At 42.1% G+C, this 13,087-nt stretch overlaps 1 long non-coding RNA gene across 1 annotated transcript; it reads right to left on the minus strand.

Annotated features, from left to right (window-relative positions):
- Positions 1 to 11,036: 11,036 nt before the first annotated feature.
- LOC121709546 lies at positions 11,037 to 12,805 on the minus strand. The gene is made up of 4 exons (XR_006031976.1): positions 12,462 to 12,805; positions 11,648 to 11,733; positions 11,272 to 11,359; positions 11,037 to 11,171 (listed from the first exon to the last, which is right to left on the minus strand). It is a non-coding gene; the product is annotated as an uncharacterized LOC121709546 (long non-coding RNA).
- Between the last annotated feature and the right edge of the window lie 282 nt (positions 12,806 to 13,087).

Here is a 13,087-nt window from a genome sequence, read left to right on the forward strand (position 1 = left end):
TTACCTGTGCTACCATCCTCCTCTAAACCTGTGCTCTCCACCTGTGCTCACCACCTGTGCACTCCACCTGTATTCTACACCTGTGCTCACCACCTGTGCTCTCCACCTGTGCACTCCACCTGTATTCTACACCTGTGCTCACCACCTGTGCTCTACACCTCTGCTGTACACCTGTATTCTACACCTGTGCTCTAAACCTGTGCTTACCACCTGTGCTCTCCACCTGTGCTCTCCACCTGTATTCTACACCTGTGCTCACCACCTGTGCTCTCCACCTGTATTCTACACCTGTGCTCACCACCTGTGCTCTACACCTGTGCTCTCCACCTGTGCTACCATCCTCCTCTCCACCTGTGCTGTACACCTGTGCTATAAACCTGTATTCTACACCTGTGCACACCACCTGTGCTCTCCGCCTGTATTCTCCACCTGTGCACTACACCTGTGCTCTACACCTGTGCTCTACACCTGTGCACTACACCTGTGCTCTACACCTGTGCTCTACACCTGTGCACTACACCTGTGCTCTACACCTGTGCACTACACCTGTGCACTACACCTGTGCTCCATCCTTCTCTCCATTTCCCCTTCTGTGCCCCCTTGCTCTTCTCTCACTCCTTCCTTCTTCCCCTTTCCCACATGCCTTCCTCTGTGACCCATCTCCCTCTCTCTCTCTCTCTCTCTCTTGAGTGGGTAATGGCTCTTTGATTGTTGGTTATCATCTGCCATCACTGTGGATATGAAAATGACTTCATAAGTGGAAGAGTCATGTCATTACCCACAATCCCTTTCTGCTACCACAGCAGGGAGGTAATAATAAAAGACAAACAGGCAAAAGGCACTCTGTCCTCTCCCTCCTCCCACTCCCTGCCTCTCTCTCCTTGTCTTTCACTCATTCTCTCGCTCTCCTCCTTCTCTCTCCCTCCCTCCCTTCACCTTCTCTCTTCCACACCCTCCTCCTCCTCTCTCTGTGTTTTTGTCCTTCAACTTGCTAGTTTAGACAAATTGAGAGCCTAATAGATCCAGAGTGCTAAATCCACTCTCTGGGAGGGACTGCTGAAGCATCTCCCCATCTCCCATACTGTGTGTGTGCGTCTCTCTCTCTCTCTCTCTCTCTCTCTCTCTCTCTCTGTGTGTGTGTGTGTGTGTGTGTGTGTGGAGAGAGAGAGAGAGAGAGGGAGAATACCACAAGTTCATGCATTAAAAGGAAAAAAAACAACAAGGGAATGGGAGATAAAGGTGGAGATCTAGATAGAATGAGAGAAGGATGGAGAGGAGAGGAGCGAGGGATAGAGAGGGAGAGGGGAGGAGAGAGGGAGAGGGGAGATTAAACTGCCTAAGCACATGTTTCTGAGGGAGTTAAGGAGGGTTCTTACAATGAATACAGATATCTGCTTTGTGGAGGAATGGAGTGAGATGTGGAGAGAGAGAGGGAGAGAGAGATGTGTTTGATAAAGACCCTCTTAGAGCAGAGCTGTGTTGGCCTGCGGTGAATCTGATAAGAGAATCATTCATCGGCCACTGCAGCTGGGTTACACACAGAGCTCTGTATCATTGCCTGATACACACACACACACACACACACACAGACACACACACACACGCAGAGAAAGAGAGAGAGAATCACTCAAAGACGCACACACACACACACACACACACACATCCTATGCCCCAGTGTCTTTGGCTGTTACAGACATGCCCAATTTGCTCCCCTTCAACCGGGACTAATGGCTCGTCTGTTTCAGAGTGTGCAGAACCAACAAATGTTTTCCTACAGGACACACACACACACACACACACACACACATTCTTTCAGGGGCATTGCTAGCTGTTAAAAACATTCGGGGCTTAGCCCACAGTGCAAAAAAATAAAATCTAACCAAGTGTTATTAATCTTATATTAAGGTAAAAAAATTGACTTGCTATTGGGCCACGCCACTGCTCAGTATCATGCATACATTAGATGACCTCATTCACTCACTCACTAAATCATGTGTACATTAACGCTCTCTCACACACATCACATACACAGACACGCACCTATACTCACACACACACACACCTATACTCATACACACACACACACACACCTATACTCATACACACACACACACACACACCTATACTCATACAAAACACACACACATGCACCTATACTCATACACACACACACACACGCACCTAGAGTCATACACACACACACGCACCTATACTCACACACACACACACCTATACTCACACACACAAACACACCTATACTCAAACACACACACACCTATACTCATACACACACACACACACACCTATACTCATACACACACACCTATACTCATACACACACACACACCTATACTCATACACACACACACACCTATACTCATACACACACACACACACACACACACCTATACTCATACACACACACACACACCTATACTCATACACACACACACACACCTATACTGATACACACACACACACACACACCTATACTCATACACACACACACGCACCTACAGTGGGCATCGCTTTCAAATGGCCACTTCAGTCGCGCATTACGAGGCGTGAAGCTGCGTGAAGCTTTAGTACCACTTTCAGCCACTGTGTATCGCTCTGCCACTGTACATCGCTCTGCCTGCCGCCCCTTCTGAAAAAGCTCGATTTACCTCGATTTAGGCTACTTGGGTATGGCTTAAGGCTTGACTACACGGTGGTAACGGAAATCGAAATTTGCTGTCTACATTATTGTCAGTGTTGGGTTAATGCAACTACGCAAATCAAAACAGTGGTGTGATAATTGAGCCAGTAGAGAAATAACTGTTTAGAATTAATATGTAGCCTTGGGTAGGCTTTTGCAACGTTTTTAACAGGCTACGCTATAGAGGCTTAGACAACTATGACCCATGTTTTGGTTTCGTAAATGAATTTGCCCTACTTCTTGACTGCAATGTAGTCAATTGACTGCTTGACATGTCATTTTTATTTTTCTGTACAATAAACAAATACATCTGCTTTATGCCGCAGAATTACATTCATATTTGGAACTTATATAGTCCAATGCATCGTTACACTACGTTAGTGTTTCCCAAAACCATAGCAACGAACGTTCGCAACCACTATCGTAAAGTTGTGTAGTTACAACTACACCTCTCGACCTGTGGTAGAATGCTAGTAGAATCATAGTTCCAGGGATCTTCATGTCAAAGTGTTCCAGACTACTGAAGTTTGGAAACTATCATGGTCCAAACTTACAGTACTATGTAATTACGACAGTTTTGGGAAACAGTCGTAACTTACATGTTGGTTAGTTGAACGATGCATCCTGTTAGTAAAAAGCTAACCTCCGTAGTTGTACGGGAAACGCACCCCAGATCAGCTTGTAGGCCATTAGCAATCTGTTTATTTTATTTTATGAAGCCTACACAGTAGATCACATGCCACATTCTCACTTTCAATAGACAGATGCAATAGCCATTGGTCAAGTATTGAGTATAAAGCAATTAAGATAGTACCCTATACAAAAAGTACTTCATACTATCATAAAAATTCGTTAAAACGAATAGCATTTTGCAACTTGACAAAACACTGGATTAAATATTGTAGGCACAGGAGAAAACTTGTACATCCATTGGCCCATGGGGAGATCACATGCCAGTTGCCTCTCCCTTCAGTGCTATGACTCGTTCGGCTGTGAGCTTGTTTCGCCAAAAAAAAACTATTGCCGATATCAATGCGTCTTTGTTCATGGGTTTGGCCTCACAGCAGAGGCTTAGAAAACTATGACCCACGTTTTGGTTTCGTAATTTGCCCTACTTATTGACTGCAATGTAGTCAATTGACTGCTTGACAGGTTATTTTTATTTTTCTGTACAATAAACAAATACATCTGCTTTATGCCGCAGAATTACGCACTTGGCCAGCCTATAGAAAGGGGACATTTTGGAGAGAATAGAGAATGTACTCACACAAGAATCTGTAGGCTATTTGTGGCTGGTTACAAGCAAACAATGTTTAATGCATTAACTCAAGACGTCAAACATTTTCTAAACAATACAAACAGAAAGGATGCAGCAGGCAGCAAATGTAGAAGAGTCATTTCCAGTGGAAGAACAAAATGCTGAATGAAGCCCAAAGATATGAAGGCATATCTGGCAAGTTGTTATTTTTTGAAGACGTAAATGGTTGGGCTATAGGCCTAGTTTGCAAGAAGGAGACATAAAGCGTGAGCATGCCACACTATCCACAGCTGTGGTAGCGGGGGTAGGAGGATTACTGTTAGCGCAGGATTTATATAAAATTCTTCAACAGAAGGCCTGCCTCGAATGCAGGCATGCCCAAAAAAAGGCCTGTGGTTTACGCAGCCTACAGTAAGTAGGTCTTAGTGAGTTAGGAGTCCTCTAGACTTCTTTTCAGCTGTCTCAGAGGTGGAAAGTTGCGTTCGTTGGGGGCAGGGCCGGATTAACAATTCATAGACCCTTGGGAACAAATGTCTGATGGCCCCCCCCTGCCCCCCAGCCAACGTGAATCGGGCGGTCAGTTAATAGGCCTATCGTGAAGGTTTGTATTGCCATTTAGGGCACGAGCGCATCTGTGAGGCCAAGTCTCACCAAGTAGCTCGTTTGTTTACTAACTAACATTACATTTAATTAAACTGCTTATAGGCTATGCCGAAATAGTTTCAACATTTTGAATATCAGTGTCAGGTGAATTAGGAAATGCCTTATGGCTGAAAGCTGCTTGGGATCCCCCCTGTCAAGCAATAACCATACAAAAAGTTAAAAACAGATGACATGATGCGCGTAACTGACATAATGCGCAAATAATATAGCCTAGATATTCCAATATATTCGAATACATGTGTTTCTGTTAGAGGGGATATTCGAACGTCATTTTTGAGCAATTTTGACAGCCCTAGTCCACTGTAGGCTACGCCAATCGTCTATTAACACTTTCCACCTAACCCCGGTGAGTGGGGGTCGCTATAATGCGTGTGAAATAGCACCATTGAGTAGCCTATGCGAAATAGCCTTAAAATCGTTCCGGTGTTGTGTGCCTTCTGGTTTCTCCACCTACTGGTTTCCTTGCGCGTGCATGCGCTGCAGCAGTTGTAAGACATTCACAAACAAGTTGTTTTAGGCGGTTTGAAGTCGCTTTTCATACGCCATGAGTGCTCGGCTACATTACAGCCACTCGGACAAAAGACATGTAAAAAAATATATGTTTTGAAAACTAGCATTAAACTGGATTCGATCCCGCAAAGGCAACACACGCGTGACTCTCTCCATCCTGATTCCCTACTCTTTGAGCCAACTAATATGTTACGCGAATCAATTAACTATTGTAGGCTACCATTAATTAATAATGTAGGCAACACCCAGGGAACATGTTGTCCAGGCTATCTGAAACAAGGGGTTGCCTCTCATCTACAACAACTGGTTACCTTGGGCTGCTACAGTCGTCAGTGCACTGTGCACAGTAGGCCTATGCTACTCTTTGTGGTTGATCAACTAAAAATAAAAGATGTATTTGGTGATGACGTTATTGTAGAGCTAAATAGTATATAGTAGACCTAAATTCTGAGAAATTAAATAGTACGAGAAACGATCTACATAGCGCACCAGACCGCAATGTCTTCAAGGGTTGAATGAAGGGAGTTTGCAAAAATTATGTAAATTAGTGTATTTTTCAAGTCAATAAACATTCTTAATTTTCGAATGTCTTTGTCAGGGAACATCTGACTTTTAAAAACCATAGGCCTGGTAGTCGCTCAGACAAGGAGTTATAAGATAAAGGCAATACCATTTGTGTCACCTAATGCAGTTCAGTGAATTAGCAAGACACCATCAGAAGGCAACAATCATAAAGCACAGTGCGCGCGCGCGCTCTCTCCCCTGCGCATGAAGCTGTCTGCGTGTTGTAGGCTAGATTTGCGTGAGTTCTTTCTATCTGCTTTACTTTTGTGAGTTGCGACCACCTAGGCTATGTTATAGACGTTCTATGAGGTACCAGTGTTTAGCTGTGTCACAAAACAATAAGCTTTGTCAGACTACTTTTAAAATGATATTCAGGGCTATATACATTTTAAACATTCGGGGCTGAAGACCCGACAAAGCCTTGCGTTAATTCTTCAGGTGGGAAGTGTCAGGAATTTTCATATGAGAGACGCTCTCATTGGTGGTTAGTATAAAAAGTAGGGAATTGACAGCAACATATCCAATCACATTATGAGAGATGCTGAATTTAACATAAACTGGGATGTTTGATTTTAAATGAATGTAAATTTAGCCGGGACTGTAAGCTGGCACACGTGGGTGCTTGATGTTTTCAGTGGGTGCCCAAGAGACGGAGCACCCACGGTATCGGCTATGACAAGCGTATCTCGCGGTTGCATCCATTACAAACAAACATGCAATGTGAACGTTTGGGATTGGGGAGAGCACTAAATGCTCTTCTGAATAAGCACGAAGTCAAGCCTTTAAATGAAAAACACTCTTTAATAATCAAAGAAATAAACGCTAATGAAGTAAACTTGTGACCATCTAAAATAGTTTATCGCCTGTAACTCCGTGATAACAGGAAGGCATTTGGCTGAGCAACGGAGGTTAATATGCTCTATATTTTGTCCAAATGATCTGTCTATCATCGTTGCACTCGGAGTACATGAACCACGTGACCTTAATTTTGAACACCCATTGTCGCAACTCTACCTTTATATGGCTCTGGGGAAAACTAACAAGACAGGAAGCACAGACCAAATAAGGAGATGGGGCGGAGACAAAGACAGGTGACAGGCAGGTAACAGCACATGGGGAACAGGCAAAAACAAACACAGGCAATACACAAAAGGGCCACCAGGGTGGCACAAAATCAACAGTCCAGGCCAGATCCTGACACCTATACTCATACACACACACACACACACACACACACATTGGGGACACCCTGTCCTGGTTGTGTTTGTTGCAGTGGTATCCCTCTGCGTTGGCTGTAATCATGTTATCTATGATAAAGGTTAGATGAGGTGGCTATTAGAGGAAACAGGAGGTGAAAACAGCCTGATCATTTAGAAAACATTATTGAAATGTCAAACAGTAATGATGAAAAGCCACTAATAGTGCCGTCCAAATGTCAAAGTCAAATGATTCAATTAATAGCATGAGAGAGGAGGCATGTGGTGAGTGTGTGTGTAAGTGAGTGTGTGTGTGTGTGTGTGTGTGTGTGTGTGTGTGTGTGTGTAAACATATACATATGCACACACACACACACACACTTACAGAGGCCTGTTCAATGGCCTCTGGCATTCCTGAGTGAAGAAGCTGGACCCAGAGGCGTGTTCAGGACCCTGGAGAGTTCTCAGGCCGCCAGGCAGAGCTGTGTGCAGTAGCCCTCAGAGCTCCAGCTGACCCTCACACACACACACAGAGCACACACACACACACACACACAGCGAGCATGGACACCAGAGACCCTAAGACTGCGGCGAAGAGGGGACCAATCAGGAACAGCGGTCTCCTCTGAGGAGGGGCCAGCCAGTGGCCACCCCACCAGCAGGAAGACCAGTTATCTCTGACCCATGGTTACTGTTACTAAGGACCGGTTGCTTACAGTTGAATACTGTTGACATGTATTAAATGAACTGTGAGTTCTGAATATCAAGCATTTATTTTTATTATGTTTATTAAGCATTTACAAGCATGTGTTATGGTTTGTATATTATAGTATGTATTTATTTTCATTAGGCTATTGATTGAATTGACACTGTTTATTATTGTTAATCTCTTTAATGCAGTCTTACCATCTAAATTGTTTACTGTTAAATTTACTGTAACTTTGTGTAGTTGTTATTTGTATTTGGCTTTGGACAAAAGTGTCTGCTAAATACCATAACCATATTGTGAGGACTGAAGTCTTCAAACAAAAACTAAGATAGTACTCTGTTCTCATCTCTTTCTTACTAATTTCTTCCAAAAGTCAATCATTTCCTCAGGTGTGCTTATTTCAATTGGCAGTGACAAACTCTCAGAGAAGCTACAATACACATATACACACACACACCCACACACACTTCTCCGTTGTGATCAAAGGTGATGAAAGTGTGTGTATGTGTGTGTGTGTATGTGTGCATTGCTCTCTCTACTGTGTGTGTGTGTGTTTGTACGTGTCTGTGAGTGTGTGTGTGTGTGTGTGTGTGTGTGTGTGTGTACATGTCTGTGTGTGTACGTGTCTGTGTGAGTGTGTATGTGTGTGAGTGTGTGTGTGTGTTGCTCTTTCCTGTCTTGGTGCAGTGGGCCTTTCTCAGGGGACTTCCCTCTGAGCCCCTCAGAGACACACATGAAAAGAAGAGTGAAAGAACGGACAGATGAGGAGATGAGGAGAAGAGGAGAGGAGGAGGAGAGGAGTGGGGGAGAGGAGAGGAGGAGGAGGAGGAGTGGGGGAGAGGAAAGGAGTGGGGGAGAAGAGAGGAGGAGGAGGAGAAGAGGAGGAGGAGGAGGAGAGGAGGAGGAGGAGACGAGTGGGGGAGAGGAGAGGAGGAGAAGAGGAGAGGAGTGGGGGAGAGGAGAGGAGGAGATGAGGAGAAGAGGGGGAGAGGAGAGGAGTGGGGGAGAGGAGAGGAGGAGGAGAGGAGAAGAGGGGGAGAGGAGAGGAGTGGGGGAGAGGAGAGGAGGAGATGAGGAGGAGAGGAGTGGGGGAGAGGAGAGGAGGAGAGGAGAAGGGGGGGAGAAGAGAGGAAAGGAGGGGGAGAAGAGGAGAGGAGTGGGGGAGAGGAGGAGACGAGAGGAGGGGGAGAGGAGGAGGAGAGGGGGAGAGGAGAGGAGGAGGAGTGGGGGTCAGGGTTCTTCTCTTCTTTCACACTCCCTGCTTTGCATTCTTTTCTTCTGTCCTGTCCTTTCTTCAAAGCGAGGCTCTTGACCCGAAGAGCCTTTGAAGAGCCAGGAAGGGAGTGAATTGTTTAGGTTTGGCTGTCATGGGGAGTCACGTCTGTCACACACACACACACACACACACTGGAACACAACCACAGACACATAATGGAATAAGCATCTGCATGACCTTCAGGCTCTGGCATAAACACACACACACACACACACACACACAAATATATTTTAGACTTGATAGTCATGGTGTTTCATGTGTCATTCTGTCTTTCCACATTCTCACCGGCATGCTGCCATCTCTAAAGCTGCTAACAGACACACACAAGAACATGATTTTAAACATCAAACCTAAATATATAGCACACACACACACAAGAAAATTATTTAAAGATCAAACCTAGCACACACACACATCAAGAAAATGATTTAAAACATCAAACTTAAACGTATAGCACACACACAACAACATGATTTTAAACATCAAACCTAGCACACACACATCAAGAACATGATTTTAAACATCAAACCTAAACGTATAGCACACACACAACAAGAACATGATTTTAAACATCAAACCTAAATGTATAGCACACACACATCAAGAATATGATTTTAAACATCAAACCTAAACGTATAGCACACACACAAGAACATGATTTTAAACATCAAAACTAAATATATAGCACTTGTCATTGCTCTCAGTTCATCACATGTAATACCTCATACTAACAGTGAATTCAGTTATAATGACACCCATGCATACTGAGACTAGGATTTTCACCCAATAATACTGATCAGTTCTAATGACACCCATGCATATCTAGAATTTTCATCCAAAAATACTGATCAGTTCTAATGACACCCATGCATATTGAGACTAGGATTTTCACCCAACAATACTGATCAGTTCTAATGACACCCATGCATATTGAGACTAGGATTTTCACCCAACAATACTGATCAGTTCTAATGACACCCATGCATATCGAGACTAGGATTTTCACCCAACAATACTGATCAGTTCTAATGACACCCATGCATATTAAGACTAGGATTTTCACCCAATAATACTGATCAGTTCTAATGACACCCATGCATATATAGAATTTTCACCCAACATCACTGACTGGACTCTGCATTAATGTGACACTCTGGTGTTGAGCTTTCTGTGTTTGTCTCCACTTGTCTCAACAGTGAGTGTGTGTTTGTCTCACTGAAAAAAAAAGTTCCTTGAATTTACATGATTTTAATGTGTACATCGGTCCCACATGATCAGAATGTGTCCAACTGACACAATTTTTACACTTTTGTTCTAGTTAATCGTTTCTTGCAAAACCTACACATTGAAATCACATCGTATTACATAAAAAAATCATGTTGAATGAAGATAATACCTTCATATTTATGTAATACCAATGTATTGTGTAATGCTAAAGTAATTTTATCATGTCAATAGTAATAGATTGTAAAAGGTACTTCTAACTTCATTTATTAATGCTAAAAAATAATTTTATGTCCCTGTAGTACCAGAACAGTGTCTTTTAACTGTTTTGTTTTTCTAGAATTGCAGACATCTGTTATACATCTTTTTACTGAAAAGAGTCAAGTCAGTTTAGTAGTCAATTTTTATTGAAAGCAACATGAAATACACAGTATTGTTTTTTATCCAGCAATGACAAATGGAAAAAAGTGCAGCAAACATCACAGGGAGAGGAGGGAGAGGAGAAAGATAGAGGAGTGAGAGAGGGAGAAGAGAGAGAGAAGGGGGAAGAGAGAGAGGGAGAGAAGAGAAAGAAAGAGAGAGAGATCAGGCCTGAAGACTGATGGACCAGATTCAAAGATGACCGACCAAAAGGTGACATTTCTAGTTCCTAAAATAAAGATAATGAATAAATAATAATAATAAAAAACATTCACAAAAAGATTCCATGACCCGTGGTCACTGAGCCATTGATAGTCCTTTCAGGTTTCAACATAGTAAAAACAGTATTTCTTTTTCAAAAAATAAAAATGGAAAGTCATTCACTGAAACAGGTTGTTCTTTAACCAACCTTGGTAGTTTGCCTTCATCCAGCTCCATGAAGATTTTTTGCAATGCCTCACAGGTGTATCTGAGCACGGGCAGGTGCATGAGGTTACTAACTCCGACATCATAGTGAACGGTATGCCATGTAGATCTGTCAAAACTTTATTCCTTGGAGTACAACCCCAATGTCCTCTGGTTCACTTGACTCATGTTCTCTCAGGATATAAACCCCAACAGTTGTCTTCAATGACATCAACCTCATCCATGCCCTGAATTAGGCAGACAAATGCACATAACAGTAAGAAAATGAGACCCTCTAACAAAGCCCTATTGAGAAATGAATGTGAAAAGACATGTTCATGTACATACCACATATTCCTGCACAAAGTTTTCAGGATCTTCCCCCGTGTAGATACAGAGTCCCTTCAGGAGACACTCGGCCAGCATCAATATCACACTGAAATAAAAACATTATTGATTAGCACGTTAATCCAAGTTTCGTTTAAGTCAGCCACTGTTGTAAACGACCATATGATAAAAAGAAACAAAAAGTTAGACGAATACAATAGATAGATAAATAGATAGATAGATAGATACTTTATTCTTCCCGAGGTCATCACAAATTTTAGGATGTGATGAATAATAGAATAATAATAGAACAATATGTGAAGAAGTATCAATATCAACATGATCAAAAATATTAGCCTCTGTAAGGTTTGCATGATTAAAACTCTGCATCACTCACATCAGTAATTTGCTTAATCATTGCTTGGAGACAGGAACTTGGATTGAAGTGGGACACTTGTGATTCTTCTGAAATTCCGTGTTGATCTGAAATAAGATTAGCAGGAAGAAAATTAGTTTCATACCATCACACATACGACAGTGCCAGACAAAAGATATGCATACTGCACCACACATCTGGCATAACAGCCATTTATTGGTGTATAAGACATTAATTTTATCAACAGTAAATTCAGAAATAAATAAAAGATCAAACTTCAGTGACTTCAAACAGTAACATCACTAAATCTTAGACTCAGTAACAAAAAAGTTGTATGCGTACACTGTACTACCTGTTTTTTTGCCTGCACAAACAAATCAAAATATTTATATTTCATATTTTCATCATATGGGAGACAACTTCCTAGGGCTAAACGTTTTTGGATGCTATATAATGTAACTTTGCAAATGGCTTTTTGTCCACGTGGCTAGGCTAGCTTGCTTTTAGGCAGCCATTTGCTGGCAACACACTTGGCGCACACAGGCTAACAGGCTTTTCACTCACATACAACTTATTATGCTTCAAACGTTAACAAATTAATTGACTGTACCAAACCAACCCCAATTTAGCTTTACTATGATTTATGTATTTTTCCAACCGCCCAACAGATGCAGCTAACTGGTTGGTTAGGCGAACATTAACTTGGTAAAAAGAAACGGACCAAAAAATAATACAAAGACATCAAGGGTCAACTTTGAAACGCTGTAATACTGTAAGAAAACAGCTAGGAGACTTATTGTCTAATATAACATGATCATAAGGTTGATAAACTTACCCTTCAGTAGGCTAATTCGATCTGCCATTCTCTCTTCCACTTCAGTCACTGATGATAGATATCCAAACTTTAACGGTCAAACCATGCTTCAAACACTTCTTCTTCTACTACTACGTATTGTTTTAATGACACATTACAGCCACCTGCTGCTCTGGAGTATGTCTGAACTTGAAACTTTCACTTTTGATCAACACAAGAAAAATGTCTACATCCAGCATTCAAAATTATCTCTTGAAATCTACTTAATTAAAACACGTTTGCAAGCGGAATATAAAACAATCATGTTGCATATATTAAATTAATTTGTGTCAAATCAAAGACCCCCTATTTCCATTTTTTTCAGTGAGTCCATTCCTCTTGTCTCAGTGAGTTCAGTGAGTGTGTGTTCATCTAAGTCCGCCCCACTTGTCTCAGTGAGTTCAGTGAGAGTGAGGTGAATGTGTGTGTTTAGGGGCCTTCATTTGCAGTATTCATATATGCAGTATCTATATTTCATTCCAGTCATACGCCTTAAAAATGCCAATGACGAGGGTTGGGACAACAGACAGACAGACAGATAGATAGATAGATAGATAGATAGATAGATAGATAGATAGATAGATAGATAGATAGATACTTTATTGATC

The sequence above is a fragment of the Alosa sapidissima genome, chromosome 1 (assembly GCF_018492685.1).
Source record: "Alosa sapidissima isolate fAloSap1 chromosome 1, fAloSap1.pri, whole genome shotgun sequence".
Classification (NCBI taxonomy): domain Eukaryota; kingdom Metazoa; phylum Chordata; class Actinopteri; order Clupeiformes; family Clupeidae; genus Alosa; species Alosa sapidissima.